This window comes from Canis lupus, chromosome 21 (genome assembly GCF_011100685.1).
Source record: "Canis lupus familiaris isolate Mischka breed German Shepherd chromosome 21, alternate assembly UU_Cfam_GSD_1.0, whole genome shotgun sequence".
NCBI lineage: Eukaryota > Metazoa > Chordata > Mammalia > Carnivora > Canidae > Canis > Canis lupus.
The window spans coordinates 42,375,357-42,399,196 of NC_049242.1; the positions used below are offsets into that span (position 1 = coordinate 42,375,357).

The 23,840-nt window shown below is 51.7% G+C and overlaps 1 protein-coding gene and 1 long non-coding RNA gene across 2 annotated transcripts in view; one reads left to right on the forward strand and one right to left on the reverse strand.

Moving 5' to 3' along the window:
• The window catches only part of NAV2 (neuron navigator 2), a 724,081-nt gene that overhangs the window by 237,797 nt on the left and 462,444 nt on the right, over positions 1-23,840 (forward strand). The window lies entirely within an intron of this gene.
• LOC119865031 lies at positions 1,726-8,293 on the reverse strand. The gene is made up of 4 exons (XR_005375836.1): positions 7,855-8,293; positions 6,473-6,912; positions 5,679-5,812; positions 1,726-1,918 (listed from the first exon to the last, which is right to left on the reverse strand). It is a non-coding gene; the product is annotated as an uncharacterized LOC119865031 (long non-coding RNA).

A 23,840-nucleotide genomic window follows, 5' to 3' on the forward strand; every position in this document is an offset into this window, starting at 1 on the left:
GCCCTCTGTTTTTTGGAAGTTTTCCTTAAAGACCCCTCTGGCCACCACAAAGTTCTCATTTTTAACATCCAGCATGGTCCTCTCCTTCATGACTTCTGGACTGCCTCCTGTACCATGTCTTCGTGCTCGAAATCACATCCAAAAGAGAACTGTAATAGAGTCACCAGAAGGGCTGCATGTCCCTAAACTGAGGAAAGCTCAGAATTCATTGCCTGAGAGGCTGGGATTGTCAGTGCTCACTTGATTGTTCTGGTTGACCTCCTGGACCATGAGTATGTCCTCGACATGCACACACATGCACACACACACAGAGTTTCAGCACTTAGGTGGATTTACATTCATATTCAAACTCCTCTTGGGAAAATTTCCTCATCTGTAAAATGGGTATAAAATAGTACCTCCTCCTGTGGTTGTTGTGAAAGTCAAACATGAGAGCACATAGAAAGCGCTCAGGACAATGCCTGGCACTGAGTGACTATTCAGTACATATTGGTGGTCGGTTTTGTACGGATTTGCTATTAGAAATGCATCTCATACACATAACCGTTATATAAAATACTTCTGAGACATACAAAGCTATAAGGAATCTGCTCAAAAAGGGACAGCATCAAAGGTGACAGTGGAATGATCCATGTCCTTATCACCTGTGGGATTGTGAGCTTCATCACACTCACAGCTTTCATGTATGCAGGGCCTATAATGTGCTGGGCGCAGTGCCTCAAAGGTGATTCCAGTGACTCTTCCCAAAGCAACCATCAGGGAAGGCTTGTGGGTTTTTGTGTTTTTTTTGTTTTTGTTTTTTTTTTCCTTTCAGGAAATTGAAGCCATAAGCCTTTCAGCTGGAGGCTCCAGCTGCCTCTGTATCAGCCACTGGGGGGACCCTGCTGTCATGCAGCCCTTGCCCCAACCCTGTCAGCAAAGTGCCGTCCTGCCCCCACCCCACGTGCCCTCGGAGCCGTTTGTTTGCATGATCCCCACTTTATCTGACAGTCCACACGTAGCTGCACAGCTCTGGGGGCATCTCCCCTGGCTGCAGAATTTTTATAAGCGGCACACAGTGGAAACATTGGCAGGGTCCTTTCCCCTATTTTCCAAAATATAGCCCTGTACACTGTGTATGTGTCCACATTTAGTCTTGCACGCCCCCGCTGGGGGGCCAGAGGCCCGGAGCACGTGGCGTCTGGGTATTTACGTGTGTGTGTTTAGTGCCCACCTCTCTTTATCAGTATTCAGAGATAACCATTTCTGCCTCTGTGTGTGTGTGTGTGTGTGTGTGTGTGTGTGTGTGGTCACTGTGGGTCTGTGGGCCGGCCTGCCTCCTCCAGCAGTGTCCAAGGGCACACTCATCCCCGTGCGTGTGTGTTTGGAAGGCTGGGTGCATGCCCACCTCTCTCCCAAGGGTGTCCACAGACACGTGTAAACTATCCCTCTCTTCTGCTGTCGCCCTGTCCCAGGACACTCGGGCCGGCGGGGCGGGGTGGCTGGGAGAGGAATGTTTAGTCTGGCAGGCAGGCCGCAGCCGAGACTCCCTGTGGAGGACCCAGGAGGGCGCGCGGCCCAGGGCTGCTCCCAGGGCCCTGGACCATGGGGGAGACGGGGCTCCCCGAGGCACGGGACCTCCTGCCTGGGCCGGGCTGGGCTCAGGGCAGCTCCCCTGGCATGAGTACCGGGCCGGCTCCGAGCCAACCCCGCTCCCGTTGAGACAGGTGCCTTACCTTCCTTCTTTTCCTTTTCTTGGTTCTTTTTAGTCCTCTGAAGAATAGATTTCTGGGCAGAATTGAAGCTGGGCTGGCGTCAGCATGTACTGAAGGCGGCAGGTGTTTGGCGGAGCTAAGACTGAAAGCTGGTTCTGTTGTTAATGGACCCATGATCTTGGGACAGGGACAGTTGCTAAAGGTCTGAGCCTCGATTTCCTTATCTGGAAAATAGGTGTAAACATACCACATCTCAGACTCGTTCAGGAGCCTACGTGATGAACTCTATGGAAAGCACTTAGTAGGTTCTCTATGACTTCTTGCCCCCCCTTTTGTTGTGGAATTCTCGGGGTAACAGCTTTATGACTGGACCAGCAGGGCAATGCCGTGGATCTCTAGGAAGAGAGCTGTTTATTTCTGATGACCTAGTTGAGGGGCAGAGAAGGGAGGCTCAGCTTTGCAAATGGCTTCTTTGGACTTACTGTAACTTGAGTTTAAACTCTGACATTGGATTTTAGTGGGTGTTGGGAGGGCATTTTAGGAGGAAGGTGGCAGCTGGAGGAGGGGCAGGATGGAGTTCCTGCAGAAGGCATGCACCTGCCTTCCCAACAGGAGCCAGGTTGATGAGCTGGTAACCAGCCCCCCTGGGGAACGTCACGCGAGTTCATGCACTGGGAGCCGGGGTGACAGGCGACTTGGTGCGTCGCCGTGCAGCACTCTGGTGCTGGGAGGAGCTGTTCTAGGCCGTGGGCCTTCCCAGTAACAAGACAGGTGTAAGCCCTGCCCTCCAGACCCTGGCACCCTGGTGGATGAAGACACGAGATAAACACAGGAACCAAGAAAATCCACATTGGCTAGTTTCCAGAACAGCGAGTGCTATGAAAAAGACTAAATATGGTGGTTGTTGGTGAAGAGTGAGTGGTGAGATGCGGGGTTCCACTTGGATAAGGTGGTCCTAGGACAGGTCCTGAGGCGATAGCTTTGGTGCAACCTGAATGATAAAAAGACAGCAAAACGAAGATCTGGGGAGGGGGAGCTTCTAAAGCCCTCCTCTTCTTCAGAGTCAGGGCCAAGTCCTCACAGTGGCTGTCAAGTCCCTGCACCCTCTGACTTGCTTCTCTATGACTTTCCCCCAGTCATGCCACTCCAGCCATCCTGGCACACACCTACCTCAGGGCCTTTGCACTTGCAGTCCATTCTACCCAGAGCATATTCTCATGGATAGCACGTGGCTAACTCACTCCCTCTGTGAAGTCTTCCTTAAAGATCTCCTTCTCCATGGGCTCTGGATCCTCCCTTACCCTGTGCTATTTTTTTCCCATAGTCATCATCTTCCAACGTACTCTTTACTTATTTATCATTTGTCGTTCTCTCCCTCCTATAAGGCCCATAAGGGTGGGGGTTTTTTGGTCTTATTTTTGTTTTATTCTTTGATGTTAACAAGTACCTAGGACTGCACCTGGGGTATAGTAGTTATTTAATAAATATTTGTTGGATGGATTGATGGATGGATGGATGGTTGGAGAGATGGGTCCCTGGTAACTCAAGGCTCACCTTTGTCATCAGGAGAAGCAGTGAGTACCGTCTGAGTCTCTACCATGGGCCTAGCCCTATGCTAAGCTATGGTGATGGGGACACCCATCAGATCTGACACAGAGATGGGATAGGACAAAGAAAAACCAGCTGAAAAAACTTGCGTCGGGTTGAAGAGAACAGGGCTCCGAGGGGAGTTACGTGGTCTGAGGACCATGAGAAATGTGAGAAGGGGAGAGAGTTAGGGGTGCGAGAGGGACAGAGACGAGCACAGTGAGGAGGAGGATGGGCTCCCTGGGACCCAGAGGAGAGAGATCCATCTTGGCTAGAGCTGAGGGGCCGGAGTGGCAGGAAGAGGATGGAAAGATCCCCACCCCCACCCCCACCCCCACCCCCCACACCTGACCACGTTCTTCTAATGCAGTCTCAGATGTCTGGCTACAGGAGAGCATTGCTGTTCCCACAGGCCTGGGTTCCTGTCCTGTCTCTGCTCCTTACTCAGTATGTATCCTTGAGCAAGTTACCTAACGGTTCTGTGCCCTGTCTCTGAGCTTGGGCCGAATATTCCCTCCTTCATGAGTGTATCGTAGGGCTGAAATGCAACAATCTAATTGTTTAAAAAAAAACAACAACAACAGGCTTTGGAGTCAGGCTCAAGTTCAAAATTCTGGGTCCGGCTTTTACAAGCTGTGTATCCTTGGGAAAGTGACGTGACCTCTCTGTTCCTCGGCTTCTTTCATGGTCAATGGGAATCGCATCCGCCTTATAGTACAGGTCCGGAAGATGAGATGAGACAACCGGGGAGAGTGTAGTATGTGTCGTTTATGCTATGAAAGGGCTCAGCCCGTGGCCTGGCCCTCAGGGGCCTGCAGGGGCCAAGAGGACATTTGGAAAAGGTGAGGCTGGCTGAGGCGTGTAGGATCGGTTGGGGCCACAAGCTCGGTGCCTGCTGTGCTGGGCCGGGGCTGGGGGGCCGTGCTGGCTGTGGGAGCGCACACTTCGCACCTGCGCCCTCCCAGCAAAGGGGAGCCCTGGACTCTCACATGTGGCCCTTCCCGCCTGGGGAGGTTGATCACCCTCCAAGGTGGGGTCTCCAAGGCTCCCTGCGGCGGTGCCAGCCCATCCGTGTCCAGGACCTCCTGGAGGACAGCCCAGAGAGGGAGGCAGCCCCTGGTGACCCCCGGCTGAGCATTCGGAGCAGGGGGTGCCGCTGGACGGGAGGTCCTGGTCCTGCCTGCAGGATCGAGAGCTTGGGCCCCATCCCAGCTCTTGCCTGTACCACATTGTACGAGTTCCCTAACCTGAGCCTCAGTGTCCTCATCTGCCAACAGGAGGTCGCGGGAGCCCCCAGCAACCACGGCTGGGGGGAGGCTTAGGTGAGCCGATTCACGCGAAACGCTGCACGCGGGGCTGGCGCATGGCAAAGGCCCAGTAAATGCCGCGCGACCTTAATCTCCCCGGGAAGATCTCCCGTTGCTGACACCCCGGGAGCCGGTGCGTCTCCCGCCCACGCTGCCCCCGGGGTTTGGCTCCCTGGATGCTCCCTGTCCTGGTCAGGAAGCGCCTCGCCGCCCAAGACAAGGGAGTTGGACTCGTCAGGCAGGAGCCGAGCCAGTGGACATTATGTTCCTTCCCAGGAATGGGAGTGGGGATGTTCCCGGGCAGGGAGCAGGGCTGCGGGGCAAGTGGGGCAAGCGGCCCGCCGTCTCGGCCCTTCCCCGCTGGCCAGAGAGGGGGCCCTGCGCACACGGGGTGTGGGCCTCCCGCATTTGCACATGTCCCCATGGTCCAACACACGCGGTGACACAAATCTGCACTCACACCCACACCCACACGCACATGGCCAGGCTTCATCTGTATTCGTTTGCACCCACGTCCCTCGCACGTCCGAAGCCGAGGGGGGGGAGCGGTGGGGCCCTATGCACATACTCACACACACGGGGGGCATTTCTCCATCCCCGTGTGCTTACCCCGACTCACGGGTCCCCACACGGGGACGGGCACTCACGAGCACACTTACATAAATCTGCATCCCATGCACACACACCCACATAACCAGGTACACCAAACCCCCTCACCGGTTAGCCTTCTGGAAGCATCCATCGCTATAGTCTCCAGATAACACAGCACACGCCCTGTCCCCCCAGCACTCCCAGGCGTTCTTCTGCTCCATCCCGGGGGCATCGGTCTCCTGACCTGGCTCTCAGCACCCTCCTCACCTGTGCCCCCAACGTGACATGGCCTCTATTCCCACCAGACGTCCGCTGGAAATACAGGAGTAGGCAAAACCAGCTCTACCTTCTCGGAAACAGGGTGGGCCTTCCCTGTCTCCCTTTCCGTACGTGCCTCCTGCTCTGGTTTGGGGCTCCGTGTCCCTTTCCCTTGTCGCCCTCCTCTCTCCCTCCTCCTCTGAGCCCCGGCGCCCAGCCCCACTGCCCAGCCCGCACCCACCCAGCCTCCCTCGGGCGCGGGGTTCCGGGGAGCAGAGCTCAAACGTCCTCCTAGGCAGAGCGATGTACCCTTCTCCGGTGTTTCTCCTTCCCCTGCCAGGCCAGGGGGACCAGAGGGGCCGTCACGGCATTTTCCTAGAAGAAGAAGAAGAACAGTAATGTTGATAATTGAGCCATGTTGGAGCAACTCCCCCAAAGGTGATTGTGCCTCTGTCTGAAAGCAGGGAGAAGTAGCTTCAGGGGGTGTTGGCTGTCACTGGCGTTTTTTCTTACCTACACTCACACTCACACTCACACAGCCGTCTTGGAGAATTAATTTTCTCTTTTCTTGCTCTCCCCCTCTTCTCCCTCCCATCCTCAGGACAGTTGCTGGAAGGGAAGAGGGTGCACACAGATCCCAGAAAGGCAAGGTGGGCTCGGGTGGGAAGGACAAATCCTGTTAGCCAAGGGGACAGGGCGGAGGCTGAGCTGGTCTGTTCTGGACGGTGCCAGTGGATCGGCCATCACGCCTGGCACTCTCCTGCCTTTGCTCTCGGCACCCCTCCCTGTTATGGTCCCATCAATGCTCCCAACTCTGCTGGTCCAAGTACCCGCTTTTCGAAAGCCCTCACCCCTGTGTCAGTCCAGAAGGACTCTCTCCCTCTCGGCACCCCGCATGGGCGGTTATGGGCACTTTGGGTAAGATTTCCTCCACCTTCCAGTTTGAGGGGCAGCTCCTGAGGAATAAGGCCTGTGTTCCCCCAACCTCGGGCCCCCTCATAGCCTGGCACAAGGAACACTCAATAAATTATGTACCTTTATCTTCATTTCTCTGGATCTGTACGTGATAATATCTACATCATCTGCAGACCATCTGCAGAGTATAGTTCAGAGCAGGGAGGGCTGCCCTGGCCCAGCCAAAGTCCTTGACCTGCACAACAGGAAGCCTGATTCTTGGTTCTGCCTCTATCACTCGTTGGCTTTTTTGACACTGGACACATCACTTAGCTTCTCCAGATCTCTGTTTTTTCACGTGGAATAAGGAGAGACAGGAGTTGAACAAGGACAGTGGTTTTTCAAACTGGATTCTGAGGAACCGTAGGGTTGCAGAAAGAGATGACGGAGAGAGCAAAGGCGAGAAGGGAAGAGGTGATGGCTGCTGGGTGGGGCCCTCTGCTGCGAGGGCAGCTCCTCCTTGCTCGGTTTTATCAACTGCGGTTCCACACAGGATTACCTTCTGACAAAGGGTCCTGCTGCTAAAAAAGGAAAAAGAAAACTTTGTAAAACCCTGGCCTACATGCTTTGAGAGGGCCTTTCCAGCCCTGACAAGCCAGGATTTGTCATCTGGGTCACCCCATAAGATGCCCATGCAAAGAGAAAACAAAAATAATTCTTTCTTTATGGATTTAGGGATATCTTTCCTTTTGTTTCTGAAAGTCAGTCACCTTTCACACACCCCCCCCCCACCAAGACTAGGGGGGTCCTCTAACCTCCCCTTGCCTGGACTTCCTCATCTCCAAATGAGGATGCTTGAGCACTTCACTCTTGGGGTTTTGTTTTGGTTTGTTTTTTTTTTTCCACTCTTGGGGTTTTTAAGGAGACTTGTATTCAGTGAGTGATGCAAATCCCCAGCACAGAGCATGGCACCCGGAAAGTGTGCTCTGAGCGGTGGCTTCGGCGACCACTGCAGCCCCAGGAGCCTCCCTGGGCATCACGCCTGGCTCGTGGCTGGGGTTTGCAACCCGGAGGTAAAGATTGCTCCATGATTAGGAACCAGTGTGCTGTGAGACATCTAATTAGCCATCGTCTTCCCAGGAGACAGCTCAGTTGTGTAATTTTTATTTCCATATTTTATACACCCTCCATCAGCAAAAAAGACCCGGGCCAATCTTTCACCAGCCTCATTGTTTGTTTGCATTCCAGCTGTGCCAATTGCCCCCTTCTCGTCTTCCCACGGTTCCCACCCACCAGGGAACTTGCCTGCTGGCAGGCAGGGTGAGGGTGCAGGGGATAACTTTGACATGTTGCTTCAAAGACCCATCTCCAAGACCAGCACGCTGAGAGCTGCTGTATTGGTTGGAGCTCCCGTCTGGCTCAGGGGAGGGCCAGGGACTGCATTACCCCCTTGTACCATCTGGTTGTAGGGAAGGTGTGGTGTGGTGTGAAGGGCACTAAGTTTGGCATCGAACAGGACCCACCTTTGTCTAGCAATTTCATTCACCTCTCGGAGCCTCGGCTTCCTCAGCAGGTAAACCAGGATCCAAGAGACTGTTGCAAGGTCGGTCCTTCAACACATATTTACCGGGTCCCCCAGATGAAATGATGCCCATGGTAGAGCTCTGCAGACTGGAAGTGCTGTCCAGATAGGAGTAATTCTCATAATTGCAGTCTGTCCTCAATTATTCAAGGTTTTATCAAGTTTGGATTGTGCAGACTCATTATTATGAGATTATTAGACCGGCCAACCCCTTCCTGCCTGCTGTGGCCTGTTTTGTGGTTTTCATCTTGGTCAGTTCAAAGAGGCTGATTCCCTGGAGCAAGCCCAGTAGGGATAGACTTGCACCCTGAGGTTATCATTGATGGCGGTTGTTTCTCTCCCTTTGGGATACTCATTCAACCTCTGACTTACTTGGGAAAATAAGTAAGAGACCGGGGGTGCTGTAAAAGAAATAGAAGCTCAGGTCCCGGACGTCCACAGAATCCATCGGATCAGGAGGGCAGAGACCCCATAGCAAGCACCATTCTGGGAGCAGAGCACTTAGGCTCACATGCTTTTAAGTGGATATTATTAGTCCTACTTCACACCTGAGAAAACTGAGGCCCAGAGAGTTTGTCACTTGCCCAAGGCCACAGAGCTGGTGAGCTGTGCAAGCCTGAAGAAGCTGCGTCCCTTTGACACTGTACTGAGGTTGTCTGCCCTGCGTCCACCTCCCCTTCCAGGTCTGAGCTCCTCGGGGGCAGGAGCCAGCTCTTTTCACCCTAGTGCCCAGCAGAAGCCCCCTCCTCAGACGCTGACCACTGAGATAGCGCATTCTGGGGCCCAGACTCCTCCCAGTCTCTCCGCGCTAGCCTCCCCTCCTAGTCACATCCCAGAAGGACCTCTGCCTTCCTGATCCGCCTGCCAGAAATTCAGGGGCCTCTGCTCAGCTGCCAGGTTGTTGAGGCAAGCGAAGTCTTGACCGGGGCCTGGGGCTCCTGGCCGAGCTCCTGGATCCGTCTTCCCAGACAGAGGGGGAGGTCCCTGGCAGGCAGGACCCTGGCCTTACCTGCCAGCAGGGCCGGGGGCCGCTCAGCCCGCCAAGAGGCTGCGCCACTCACAGCTGCCAGTGGAGACAGAGCCCAGGAGGCCTGGTCGCTGGTTGCCTGGGGGTTGAGAAATGTGCTGGCTCCAGTCTGGCTCCTTCATCTGAGAAACAACGGAACCTGACCCAACAGCCTCGTGTTTGTTTCTGCAGTGTCTGGAGCAGCCATACAAATCAGGCCTGCCTGACAGGGCCTGGGCCCAGGGAAAAGCGGCCTGTTCTTTACCCTCGCCTCCAGTCCATGTTCAACAGGCTGCTGACACGGGAAGCCTTCTGTGTGTTTTTGCTGGGACCAGGACTGATGCACGGGCCTCATACCTATGCGGGGCCCAAGCCCTGGGTGTCACGGAGAAGCTAAGCATGTCTGGTTTCCACCTTTGTCTGTTGAGATGCATTGGGAAGAGCCCCTGCTCAGAAGACAGACAGGCCTGGCTTGGATTCCAGCTGACACTTACCAGTGGTGTGGCCTGGGGTGAGTCACTTAACTTCTCTGAGCCTGTGTCCTTATTTGCCAAATGGTGTTAATAATAGCAAACTTACAGGGTGAAATAATGTGTTCAAATTGCCTAGCACATAGTAGATGCTCAATAAAGGTACATTCCTTTCTCCTTGCCCATCACACCAAGGTTTCCAGACTTTCTCTTGCCTCTCACTTGTGTCCACAGGGTGCAGAGAACCCAGAGCTCCTGCTTCTAAACCAGCCACGGTACAGCAAGTTTGCTACGTAGGCTTCCCTACAGTCTGGCCTGCTGCACCTGATTGCCCCCGCATTGTCCTCAGCACACACAAGTGAGGGAGGCGGCATTATGTGAACACACAGGCTCTTATCAGGAAGCAGCCCAATAACAAATCTACGTATTGGCCTACTCCATGCGTCCATCCATTCGTTCATAAAACATTTACTCACTTTTACCCTGGGAAGGGATCCCAGGAATGCAGACATGAACAAGACACAGTCTCTGCCCAGAATCTAGTTGCTGGAGCAGATGGACGCGTGAAGAGAGAAGATTCCTGGGTGAGGTACATTGGGAGAAGTACAGATTTATGGAATACTTCAGAGATGAGGCTCCACACTCACCCTGGAGAACCAAGGTAGGCTTCCCAGAAGAGGTGCTGCCAGAGTATTAAGGGATAACCAGGTACTTTCTAAAGAGAACATACAAAGGCCTTTGGGCTCCCAAGAACATGTGCATATGTACTAGTTAGAATTTGCCACCTACCATAACAAATGTCCCCAAGTGATGTCATACAATAAAACTATGTTTCTCGCTCATGGGAAAGGTCCAGTACTGGTGTTCCCAGTTAACTGGGTGGTTCTAGATGCTCTCTTCCAAACAATGATCCAGGGACCCAGGCACCTCCTGTCCATGACTCTGCTATCCTTTAGAGCCTCAGAATCTACCACTGCTAGCCATGTCCCCAGGAAGAAAATGAAGGGCCTTTTAGTGAGTACAGAGTCGTATCCATCAGCCCATGTGAAAAATTTCCAGGAGCTGGGGAAAGTTGGAAGAAGTTACGCAACAGAGTGGCGAGAGATGCAGTTGTACTTAGGAGGAAGACCAGAGCGTGCAGGTGAGATAAGCCAAGCTGAGGAGTCTGGATTTTATCCTGAGAGTAGTGCAGAGTCACCAGAAATTTTTAAGCAGGGAGTGACACATCAGATTTTGCTTTTTAGACTAATTACTCCAGCTGCAGTGTGGAGGAGAGAGACTGGGGGGAGTGGAACCAGTGAGATAGGTACTCTGGTGATCCAGGCCGTCCTGCCATAAGGATAGCGGGCAGATGGGGGTTGCAAAGAAGCGCGGGGATTGGAAGTCATCCTAGGAGGCAGTCTGGGTCATCGATTGGCATCTGCATCGGGGCAAAGCTTCAAATAGCTTTCAGGTCCGTATCTAGTTCAATGGCTAATTGAACCTCATGCTCATGAAATTATAGTCAATACAGAGCAGCTTGTTTGAGTGCTGTTTCCACCAGCCTGAATCTCATCTGTTAGGGATGCGGTCAATAGATTTGGACAACACATTTGCTAGCTTTTGAAGGCATCAGACATGTTTGTGTTGTTCTCTGAACATCTGTGTCTTTCTTTCTGGGTCATGCTCTGTTCTCTAGGTCAGTTTCTCAATACCTTTGTCTCCCCCTAGAGAAGCAAGGACTTGCCTCTGAGTATCTGTAGGAAGATGGAGGTTTGCTTGCCCTTGGAAAGGGTTCTGGGTCCATGGCTCTCTATTCTCCAGAAGGCTCCCTCTAACTCAGGGACACTCACCAAGAAGGGGCCCTGTTGCCCACAGTTCTTGAGTCTGGGAGGCTGGGCCACTTGCTTCATGCTGGAAGAAAGAAGAGATCCAAGTCCCTGCAAGTAGTTTTTTTCTTGAAATCTTTGAGTCTTTTACTCACCCTGAAGGATGCTGAAACTTCAGGTTGTCCACACTTTCCAGGTTAAGATAAAAGACCTGGTCGGTCCAGAGCCACTTGGTATAGACTCATACCTTGTGAAATGCGATCATGAGTTTCCTCTCGAGAAAAGGGAGCTTCAGCGCTGGGAGCTGAAAATATTCAAATGGGTCAAATGTGGTCCTAGTACAGCTCATCGGTTCGAAAGTATGGCTTCTTGGAGGTACAGGTGAAAGGACTTCTAAACCTTCTTGTTTCTGTCCATTCAGGAGTTGGGGTTTGTTCTCCTGGCGACATGAAGGGCCATGACTTCTAGCTTCTGTATTCCCTGGCTACCGGCCTTGTGTCTGCCTTCAGACTCTGCACTAGTCCCAGCTTACCTCTGTGCTCATGACCCCTGACGCTGTTCCCTTTCCCAACCTGCCTGTCAATGCCGACACCTGTAAGGTGATCTGGGGTCCTTTGCAACTAGTGAGGGTTTTGTTCTCTTCATTTCCAGGAGACTTCTTAAGCCAGGCTAGTGAATTACTTTTATTTCAGTTACAAATTTGTGGCAAAATAAGAATAGCTGTAGTTATCATTTATTGAACACTTACGGGGTGATGCTAAACACGCTACACATGTCATCCTATCAAGCCCTCACGGTAATCCTGGGGGGGTACATATCGTTACCCGGCTTATAAGGGACACTTAAAGGATTGTGTGCTTCAAGCCCCCTTTTCTGGAAGCTCCTTCTGCAAATCTGTATGGTTTCAGCAGGAACTACCTGGTTTCTGTGTGACCCACCCCTTGCGCCCACATGAGTGATCCCAGAGTGAGCAGTGGAAAAAGGCAGAGCCAGTTGTTCCCTTCCCTGGGAAGTTTGGTACTGGGACTGAGAGGAGATCAGTCTCTCTCTCAGTGTCTGGACAGTAATGAGTGAAACACAGGGACCTTCCATAGCCATGCTTTCTACTGCATGAACCAAAAAAACAAGCCTTGGGCTTGAGAAAACAGAACTTTCTGGAAGCAATAATGTGGTAGAGTAAGATAGATGTGAGACAGACCGGGCTTTGGAGCTTTGCTTTGCCAGTGACTAACCGTGTGGCTTGGACTGATACTATTAACACTCATATTATCGAACACTTATTAAGTCCTTGCTACCTACCAGGCATTCCTCCAAACGTGGACTTATATGCACTCTGCATTTGTCCTCTTAAGGACAGAAGGTAGTTTCCGTTATCCCACAAGGACACTTTTACCCACAAGGACGCAAAGGCCCAGCAGAGTTGACGTGCCTGAATGTACACAGGCGGTCAGATGCATCTCTTAAGCCTTAACCTACCCACCTGGAAATAGGGAGAGTACTGGCCCTGGTGCAGAGAAGAGTTAGCACAGCAGGCTGAGACTGCTGACCTTCTGAACGTTGGCCTTTGTCTGGTGGATTCCTGGAGGGACCCCTCTATTCCTTGATAAGGGAAAGGTGGTTCACCATGCCTAAAACATTTGTGCAAACAACATGGCTTTTGCTTGAGGACTCCTGACCCATCTCTACTGCGGCTTTGTTGCATGAAGGAGAGGATGAATTCGATTCACTGCTTGGGGAGGGTTTAGCCACCAGCAGCGCCTACAGAAGAGACCTTCTGTGACCGGCCCCATAGGGAGGGCACAGCCTGCAAGCAGAGGCCCCTGGAGCCCTTCCACCGCCACCACCATGACTATTTTTACTCCTCTGATAATTGTACTCTAGGACTGGCATCCTATGGAGAATGGCAAAGTATTTCTAGATATTTTATCAACAGAGGAAGTATTTATTTCAAGAGGTTTTCCAGTTTTTAATAAGGTTGTGCGTGGGGAGGACACTTTCCGCTGCTGTATTTTTAGGTTGCTTTTCTGGGAAACTGAGCACCACAGGCCCACTGGTGTCGAGTAGCAGAAAGAAGCCTGTTGCTGGTGGAGGCCTTCATGGTCTCCTGCTTCCTTCTCAGAGGAGGAAATGGTGGCCCAGAGGAAAGAGATTTTCTGGGTGTCTCACGGGCGGCCCAGGGTGGAATGAGGCCTGGTGGCAGGGCCGGGCACAGTGGTGAAGCCACAGGACCCTGCGCTGACAGGCCAGCCTTGTGTGTGCTCAGGAAGGTGGAGTAGGAAGTGGGGAAGCGTGGAGAAAGGGCCCAACCCCTGGATCCCCTCCTAGGAATGGGCAACAGAGTGTAGACAATCAGTTCTATCTAAAACTTGGTTGTCAGCCATGGGATGGCGTATTTGAATTCAGCGGGGCTGAGAGGAAGGAGGAAAGGCAACTAATAGCCTCCTGCTTGTTCATCAAAATCAGTGTGTATGTGTAAATGAAGCCGGGTCTACAGGTGCCAACAAAAAAGACAGAACCCACGCAGCAGGTTATTGACTTCGAAAACACCATTTGGGCTTTAAAACATCTAAATGGTTCAGAGCAAAGTGCGACTTGGGGCTGAAGTTACCCATTTAACAAATTCCATCTCATAGCTCGGTCATCTGGAATGGTATTTCCCGAAGCGGAGCTATTAATAGTAGGTGTTCTGGGAAGAGACGTGGCTTTGGTCAATAAGTTTGGGTAACGTACGAGTCAACAGAGTTGAGTGGGTATCTTTACTGCGGGACTTGTCAGAGCCTGCGCATGTGCATTGTGAAACCCTAAGAGAAGTTTGCGGTATACGTATATATATATAAATACAAATAACCTATGTATGATACTGTCCATAATACACAGCATTGCCCAGACCTATTCACCCGAGGATCTCCTGCTATGCAGTATCTTATGGGACCATCGTTTCAGGGCCTACTTTAGGAAACAGTTTCAGATGGTGTCACCCCATCTCCAAGGCCTAAGAGAATAGGGACGGGCTTTAGCCAGCCCAGTTTTCTGGGCCAAGTGGCTGGGTTGTGAGCTAAGGGATACAAATGTAGGGCTCCAGAAAGATGACGTACCGGCTTTGGGCCCTTTAGGGATTCTCTAAAACCTGGTTGTGCTGAAGTCTGACACCCACAGCCAGGTGCTGCTCTTGTAAAGGGATCTTGTGGCACCAACGGAGTTCAGCACACCCGAGGGACAGCTCTCCCGGGATCCCTGCTGTCTATCAGGTAGATAGATGGGCCCTCTAGCTGGTCAGCTCACCATCCTGTGCAAGCAGGGGCTGATGTCCTCCTGGGGGGCCGGGGGGCTGTTTAAACTCTGAGTGAGAAGTGATCTCCAAAGTCTCTCCCAGCCCTGGGATGTCTTTTTTTTTTTTTTTTTTAAGATGTTATTTATTTATTCATGAGAGACAGAGAGAGGCAGAGACACAGGCAGAGGGAGAAGCAGGCTCCCTGCAGGGAGCCCAGTGCGGGTCTCCATCCCAGGACCCTCAACCACTGAGCCACCCAGGTGCCCCCAGCCCCGGGACTTCTGAGTATCGGTGGTTCAACTCTGTAAAATTGACCGGCAGCAACATTCCCCGGTCCCCTTACCTGCTAACATTCAACCCATCGGCAAGCCCCTCATTTCTACCTACAGGTGACTCTCCAACCCACCCTTATGGATCTACCTCTCCTGGTGCTGTGCTAGTCCAGGTGGCCGTCATCTTCTGTCTGGAGCACTGCAGGGACCTCTGAGCTGGTCTGTCTGCTTCAACTCTTGTCCTCTTTAATTTTTTTTATTTATTTTTTTAAAGATTTATTTATTTATTCATGATAGACATAGAGAGAGAGAGGCAGAGACACAGGAGGAGGGAGAAGCAAGCTCCATGCCGGGAGCCCAACATTGGACTCCATCCCGGGACCCCAGGATCGCGCCCTGGGCCAAAGACAGGTGCTAAACCGCTGAGCCACCCAGGGATCCCCTCTTGTCTTCTTTTAAACTGTGCCTCACAACAATCAGGGACTTCAGCCTCTTGGAAGAAGGGCACAGTCCTCCCCGTGACCCACAAAGCCTTCCCCGAGCAGACACAGCAGCAGGCTCCCACCCCCTGCCGGCGTGTGCACCTGCTGTGTGAGACACAGCTCCCTGTGCTCCTCACGTGGCTGGTGGCTGGTCCTTCTCACCCTTCAGGTTTGGGCTCACACGTCACCCTCTCTAGGGGAACACAGCCTTCCATCCCCACAGCATGCAGCTGCTCTCTCTGTTTTTCAGAGCACTTTGTTTCCTTCCTACCACTTAAAACAATCTAAAATACAAGTTCTGTTTACTTACAGCCTGACCTGTCTCCCCCATCCCTCCCTCCGGTTTCCATCTAAAATGTGAGCTCCCTAGAGGCAGAGACTTTGCTTTGTTTGTGCTGTATTCTCAGAGAGAGCAGTGTGGTGGCAAATAGAAGGCCCCGAGGAATCCCCTGGAGCCCCCTCTGTGCCCACTTTCCCACAGGAGCTGCACCCTTGGTGGTGGCTTTCCCATTCCCGCCACCGCCTTCCAGTGTCATCCAGCCCCACCCAGCAGCACTCCCCGGAGAGGGCTGGTCCTCGAAAGTTCTGGACTGTTTCATCAGCCCTGCGCCGAGACACAGAGCCCTTTCCTCGTGTGAGAATTGCTCAGCACAGGGTTAGGAAATCTTCCTTCCTGGAGGGCCTTTTAAGCAGAGAGACTCTCATCCTTCTGGGGCTGTGTGGAGCGGACTTCTGTCTGGAGATGGCAAGCGAGAGGAGCTTAGAGACGTAGATGACCTCAGGTGTCAGACCTGGAGCTGCGCTGCTGGGCTCTCCCTGACTCCTAACCGGTCGCTCCGACTGCTTCCTCTCCACCTGGGCCCTGGATGCGCCAAGGCGCTGTGCACGGAGTTGACGGCTTTGATTAAGCAGCTTTGATCTCTGTTGAGCATCTCGGAATAATATCTTTGCTCTCAGCATCTGCGCCAATTCCCAAAATAGTTTAGCCCAGCCGAGCAGGAGGGGGGCTGGATTGCAAAGTGCATTATATGAGAGATTTAAAAAGAAAAGGCAAGGCAGCTGCAAACAGTCAGGGGTGTGTGTGTGTGTGTGTGTGTGTGTGTGTGTGTGTGTGCACGAGCACACACCCCTGTTAATATGGGCACCCAAGGCCCCCGGGAGACGATTACCATGCCACCAGTGTGCACCAGCTCTGTGCTCGCGGCGGCTGCCTGCTGAGAGCGGGTGGGCAGCCTGCAGCAGTCAGCGCCTCGAATCAAGAGGCAGTTCTGTTGGAGAAACAAAAACATCAAAGGCCTTTGCTTCTATTTACTTGGCTTTCACTTGTTTTCACTAAGACATTTGGAGACTGTGTGCCAGGTTGCATTCTGCATGTCCGTCCATCTGGTGTGGGCCTCGGGTTTGTGCATGGAGTGGGAATCACCATGGTTTTGAGGTACCGATCCCACCTGCAGTTGCGTGAGGGCCCCAGCATGGATGGGTCTAGGTGTCTAAGTGCCGTGACGTATTTGGGCACAGGCTTCCCGCAAAGTTGGGATTCAACCACTTCTGCATAAACACATAGATGTTTAACTACGTGTTAAACTATGTGTTTAGCGATGTGCCTACATGCAGCCACCCTGTATTTACGCGCTGCGATGCCTTCGTGCGTGCTCTCTCATCACAGGGATGAGCCCGTCAATGCTTGGGGCTGTGTGCGTGCACACAGGTATCCATGGGTTGGCACGTTGGGTGGTGTGCACACATGCACGTGTACACTGGCTGTCTTCTGCTGGGTTGGGATCCTGGAGGGGGCTGGTATATGCACCAACAGGAGAATGCACGTGCGTTACATTTGCAAGGGGTGAAATCCAGAAATGAACACTGGGGAAAAAGGTGTCTGATGTCAGGGCATTTTGAACTGTAAGTTATTATTGTCTTCCCTTCGGTGCCCATCCCCTGGGAGCTTGGCCCTCGTCTATAGCTCCTCCGCATTCATAAGTGGAAAAAATACCCATCTCTCTTGGAGACCCTTTGTTCCTCCATAGGAAGCATTCCTCTGTGCGAGCTGGGTGTTGCTCCAAGAAGCCTTTGTTCCTATGGTGGCCACAGGCCAATGGATATGAATTTATGCATCTAATATAACCCCTTGTGCTTAAGGCTTTTGTACTGATGCCGAGAGATGTGGGAGCTGGGAGGCAGGCTGTGGTCTAACATTCCTTAGGATCCAGCCATTCGTGTGCGTTCCTTTGCTCAGAGGATCCCCCAGCTCTGGGTCACAGGAGCCGTGGAGGCTAGACCTTCACTAGAACTAGAGAATAAAGCCCTGGGAGGGAGTAGTCTTTTTTTCTAGGGCCCTAAAGGGGTTCTGAGCTTCTAGGAAGAGGTCCAGAGATGGTTGGAGTGGTTGGGTTTTAAGCTAAGGGGAGAGTAGGTACCAGAGGGAGGACCTGAAAAGGTCCCAAATCCGACAGATGCGCCATCAGGCCAGGGAGGACTATAATCAGAGCACTGCAAGATGAACCAGTTAGTGGCATTATGTGTGCCCGGAGCGGGCGTGTGGGGGTGGGGGGAGGGGGGTTGGCTGAGGGTCACACCTGCTATTTCTCAGTGGTACTTTCCTGGAGCGCTATATTGAGAAGAAGAACTCTCAGGCCAAGGAAGGATGAGGATGGGTAGATCAGTTTCCTGTTCCTCCTATAACCAATGACAGAAATCTGGTGGCTTGTAACACGCAAATGTGGTCTCTTCCAATTCTGAAAGTCAGAAGTCCAACATAGGTCTCACTGCGGTAAGATCAAGGTGTCAGGAGGGCCGCATTCCTTCTGGAGGCCCTGGTGGGGTGGGGTGGGGTGGGGGCCGACTGTCTCCTTGCCCGTTTCAGATTCTAGCCGCTGGTCATATTTCTCGGCCTGTGGCCCCTTCCTCCGTCTTCACTGGCCAGTTGGGTTTGCTCATGCCGCATCTCCCCGATAGCAGCTCTCCTATCTCCCTCTCGCACGTACGAGGACCTTTGTGATTATGTTGGGCCCACCCAGGTCATCCGTATCATCTATCTCGAGATCCTGATAATAGTCACATCTGCAGATTTCCTCTTGCCGTGGCACCTACAGCAGTCACAGAGCTCAGAGGTTACTGTCTGGACATCGTTGAGGGGCCACAATCCTGCCTACTACAGTAGGGACAGATTAGTAATGTCTGCCAGGGCCCTCATAGGAGTTTGGGGGGATACGAATACCAGGCACTCCCCATCCCTGATCTGGTACCTGGTTACAGGTAGAGTTGGATAAGGGACATTGACAGGCAGGTGGGGTAAGGCAGGAGACAGGAGAAAAAAGGGACTGACATTTATCGAGCCTTCACTCTACACCAGGCACCTGCTATGTGACTCAGAGGCATGTCCCATTCGTTAGCATCACAACTCTTTGGATGAACAGGTAACTAGTATTTTACAGCAGAGAAAACCAAAGGCCAGGGAGGTCATGTGGCTCACCCAACGTCACCCAGCTGGCAAATGACAAGGGAGAAATGCAAAACCTTTGCACCCTGGCCGAGGCAGAGGATGGAGCAGCTTCTGCTGGGGCCACAATCTCCTTTAGAATGGAGCTGGCTGCACAGGCAGTGGAGCTGCCCTGGATCGATGACACTGCCTGACACGGAGCTCTTCTCTGGAGCCGTGCCCACCTTGCAGATTATCCCCCAGCTTGGCAAGTGGGGTTGAGTGAGAGGCCAGGGCTGGGGGCTTCGGCCCTATCAGCAGAAATGCTAATGGCCTCCCTTGCAAATGTCAGGAAGTGCACACCCAGCATCTCTGAGTGTGACTTTGCCTGAACGTGGTTTGCGTTCCAAATGTCTTTATTACCGACCTTGAGGGGCTGTGGAGTGAAGCTGGCTGAGAAAAAAATGGAGGTGTGGAGTGGGAGCTCTGGTTGCTTTTTTGTTTTGTTTTTAATACAAATATTCTAATCAGTGCATCAGAACTGTTCGAAATGGAGCAGAAGAGGCAAGCAGGCTGGCTTCCTCCTGCTTTTTGTCTTTTGTGCAGTGCTGGACGGTCACCCGTGGCAGGCAGGGATGTGGCTGTATGGCCCCATCTGAGCAGGTGGTATGTGCCATGTACCCCCAGACTGGCCAGAGGGCAGAGGGCAGAAGGGAGGGTGGGCTCAGGGTCAGGAGGGTGCAGGGCCTGGGGAGCTTACAAGGGTCAGGTCATGCTGGAATGTATTTTAGGGCCAGGGTGCTGGCCAGGGGCAACTGTGACAGGACCAATATTTAGAAGGAATCATACAGCAATTTTCAGAGACCTAGGCACTATGCTAGGTGCTTTATATATAAAGTCATGAATCCTAGCAACAACACCATCAGGTATGTATTATCCATTTCCCCGGTTTACAGATATGGAACAGGAGGCCCAGAAAGGTCAAGTAGCTTGTACAAAATCACACAGCTTGAATGTGGCAAAGCCAGGACTTGAGCTAAGCTGTGACTTACTCTATAGCCACGTCTCCTCAAGTATTGCAGGAGAACACTGACCCCTTCAAGCCCGAGCCTCAAGAATTTCTAAAGGTTCCACGGCAGGCAGGGGCCAGGGGGCCAGGCATTGCCAGCCTCTTCTGCACAAAGCAGAGGCAGGGTAGGAGGTGCTGCTTTCCCTCCAGGTCTCTCTGGCTTGAACTGCTGTAGCTGTCTCCCCCTGGTCTGTGGTCTGGACGGCCCCGATACAGCTCCTGCAGCAAACTGCCCCCCAGCACATGGAAAAACCACAGCCCTGATGGGGCTGGGGCTGGGGCTGAGCATACACATGCCTGCACACGTGTGTGTCTGTCCACTGTTGCAGATTCCGGTTGGGCTCTGTCGTTGGGCTCCCAGCAGTCATGGAGATGCGGGCACCGTGCATCAGTTGGTGCCTCCCTGGAAGCGTGCAGAACAGTCCTCGGGTCAGACCTAGGGCCAAAGATACCCTCTGCTCGTTGAAATGCCCCTGCCCCCTTGATCCCCACCAAGCCTGGAAATTCAGAAACCTAACTTCAATACGAAATGAGCATCTGCTGGGCAGTTGGTCTCCGCCCTCACCAGCAGCTCTGGAACCATCCTCCATCGTCATTCTGACTGTGAGGCAGGCAGCCTCACACAGACACAGCCCCTTCCACAGACAAGGAAACTGAGGCTCGGGAAAGTTAGATAACTCGTGTCTGCAACAAGCAAGTGGCAGCACCAGCACCTGCATCCAGATGTTCCAGCTCTCAACCCCAGATGCCCCCTCCACACCTTTCTGTCCCTGTGGCCAGTCCCTCTTAGGGGCTGTGCCCTGACCCCTGACTAAGGTGGAATGGATGCAGAGTCAGGCCGCCCGACACACCCTTTCCTGAAGTGGGGGAGCAGAAGGGGACAGAGGAGGTGGGTCCTGGGGGGGCAGAGCTGGGGCGAGCTCTGCATCCCGCACCTGCTTCAGGGAATGCCTGGGAAGGAATGGTCACGGAACATCTATTGTGTGCCAGACACAGTGTAGGACTTTCACGTTAATCCCCCCCACTCCACCCCACCCCACCCCATGGCCACGAGTTAGAGTATTAGTCTCTCTTACAGAAAAATGAGGACACTGAGCGGCTGAGGCAGTTTACGAGCTTCCGGAGCGCGCGTGGGGCAGAGCGTGTCTGCGAGGGCTGGCCGGTGCCTGCGCACCTGAGCAGTGGCTAAAGTCTCAGGAATTTTGTGAGCTCTGTGTTCAAGACGGTCGTGATTAAAAATTAAATTATATAACCTGACAGTGAAGTGCACTGTATTAAAAACGAAGGCGATAACTCAAAACCCATCACTTTCATCACTTTCTTAATAACTTTAATCCCCTGTTTGCACTTGCGGTTATTTACATCTGCTGTTTCACGGTGATGGAGATGCTATTTAAAACGTTCTCTATGATGGCTAGTTCCGCACATCCCTTCCCAACGCCACATTCAAAGATGTCCCATCGGTAGCTGGAAATGGGCCATGTGTGGGTATTTATACCACAGAAAGAAGCAGACACTCCAAATCAGGGCTGGTTTTCTTTTTCCTGGACAGCCAGCTGTTTAACATTTATCTGCACAGTCTTGCCTGATAGGCCTCGACTGTGGCATGTTTCAGGACAGCCCGGTAATCCGGGGGAAAGGGGCCCAGGGTCATGAGTCTGGTAGCTCAGTCCCCAGGGAGGACGGCCCTTCGCCTGGCTGGGCAGCGAGCTCTGTCTCACTGTCGCTGCCGGTGGAGCAAAGATGTGCTCGGCGGGACCAGTCCTGGAGAGTGCCCGCTGATGGGGACCCCTGAGACAGCACCAGGCCGTGCTCTTTCCACTCCGCTCCGGTCGGCCTTTAGGGTAACAAGGCCATGTCACACCTTTGACCTCTGACTATCACACCCTGGCAGCAACACAAGTCAACACTTGTACAATTACTAAGAGTAGGGAAGTCAGAGAGTACAGATAAGTCAAAAGGAAGTAAGAATTACCCAAATTTCCACCGTCTAGGAATGATCACCTACCTATCTTCCTACCTTGTTTGTGAACCCTCTTGAAGGATAATATTATCCATAAGTTTTGTAACTGGCCTTTTCTTCATTCAACATTAGAAGCATCTTCTCATGTTAATTTTTTTTTTATTTCAGTGGCCGTATAGTGTTCTATCATATAGACTATGGATGCCTCCTATTTTGGAGCAGTTAGGTTTATTCCTGTTTTTCCGTGCCAGAAAGGAATATTCTTCCAATGAATCCTAGTCTGTTTCCTCTGGATAAATTCTCTAGAGTAAGATTGCTGTGTTCAAGGGTATAATACACTTCCATATCTGCATCTGGTCAGTGGGTTAAATGTTCCCTCTACTTCCACCACTTAATCTGAGATTGAAACAAAGCAGTCTAAAAAATTTTAGAATGAGACTATCACTCCTGTTTTTATGGTCTGGAGAGAATAGATTGTAATGGACACTTAATAACTCTAAGAAACAAAACAGATGAACTCAGGGGAAGGGAAGGAAAAATAAAATAGGACGAAATTAGATGGTTTAGGAGACAAACCATTAGAGAGGGTTAGCTCTAGGAAAGAAACTGAGGGTTGCTGGATGGGAGGTGGGTCAGGGGATGGGGTAACTGGGTGATGGGTATTAAGGAAGGCACGTGATGCAATGAGCACTGGGTGTTGTATGCAAACGATGATTCACTGACCTCCACTCTGAAACTAATAATATACTATATGATAATTTTTAAAAGAACATCTATAGCTCAATAATAAGAAGATAAACAATAGTTAAAAATTGAACAAAGGATTTGAACAGACACTTGACCAAAGAAGATGTTTGAGTGGCAAATAAGCACCTAAAAGGACACTCAACACCACTGATAACCAGGGAAATGCAAAATAAAACCATAACGAGCTACCTCTACATACCCATTGGAACACTAAACCACAACAGCATGATGAATACTGGCAAGGATGTGAAGCAACTAGAACTTTTTTCTGTTGCTGGTAGGAATGTGAAATGATGCCACCACTCTCCAAAATAGTTTAGCAGTTCTTGCCGAGTTAAACATATATTCATCGTGTGTTATGGGTTGAATTGTATCCACCCCCTAAAAAGCAAAACAAAACAAAACAAAAACAACAACAACAAAAAACTATGTTGAAGTCCTAACCCCTGGCACCTGTGAATGGGACCTTATTTGGAAACAGGCTCTTTTCAGACATCCTCCAGTTAAGATGAGGTCATTAGGGTGGCCCTAATCCCAAGGGTCCTTCTATAGGAAGCGAAACGTAGACACAGACGCACAGAAGAGCATGCGAAGTGAAGACACAGACAAAGAGGGAAGGTGGCCCCGTGAAAACAGGCAGAGGCTGGAGTTTTGCTGCCACAAGCCAGGGACTGGAGCTGAGGCTGCCAGAAACTGGATGAGGCAAGAATGACTCTCTTCCAGAGGGTCCTTAGGGAGCAGGGCCTTGCCAACACCTGGATTTCGGATTTCCAACCTACAGCACCGCGAGACAATAGATTTCTGTTGTTTTAAGCCACCCAGTTGGTGGTACTTTATTCGACAGTCCTAGGAAAGTAGATACACATGTGACCCAGAACTTCCCTGCCTAGGTATTTAACTAAGAGAAATGAAAATACGGAGTCACACAAAAGACTTCTCTACATATGAGCGTAGCAGCTTTATTCGTAATAGCTCCAAACTAGAAACAGTCCAAATAGCCAACAAGTGATGGATATGCAAATTGTGTTACAGCCATACAATAGAACACTAGCCACCAATTAAAAGGAACGAACTACCAGTGCGTGTGCCAACATGAACCAACCTCAGAAACATGCAGGATGATAGAAGCCAAACAGAAAGACGCCGTAGAGAATAATTCCATCCATGTGAAATACTGGAAAAGACACATTTAATCCCTAATGACCAAAAGCAGAAGGTGGAGCTTTTAGTGATGGAAATGGCTCTATCCTGAGTGGGGTGGTGGTTACAATGTCACATTTAAAAAACTCATTGAACTGAACACTTCAAGTGGGCGCATTTTATTCTCTGTACGTAAGCTATTTCTCAATAAAGTTGGCCTGAAATGGGAGAGCTGTTTGCCCAGGGTCACACAGTTCTGATGGCCAAGAAAGAATGTGAGT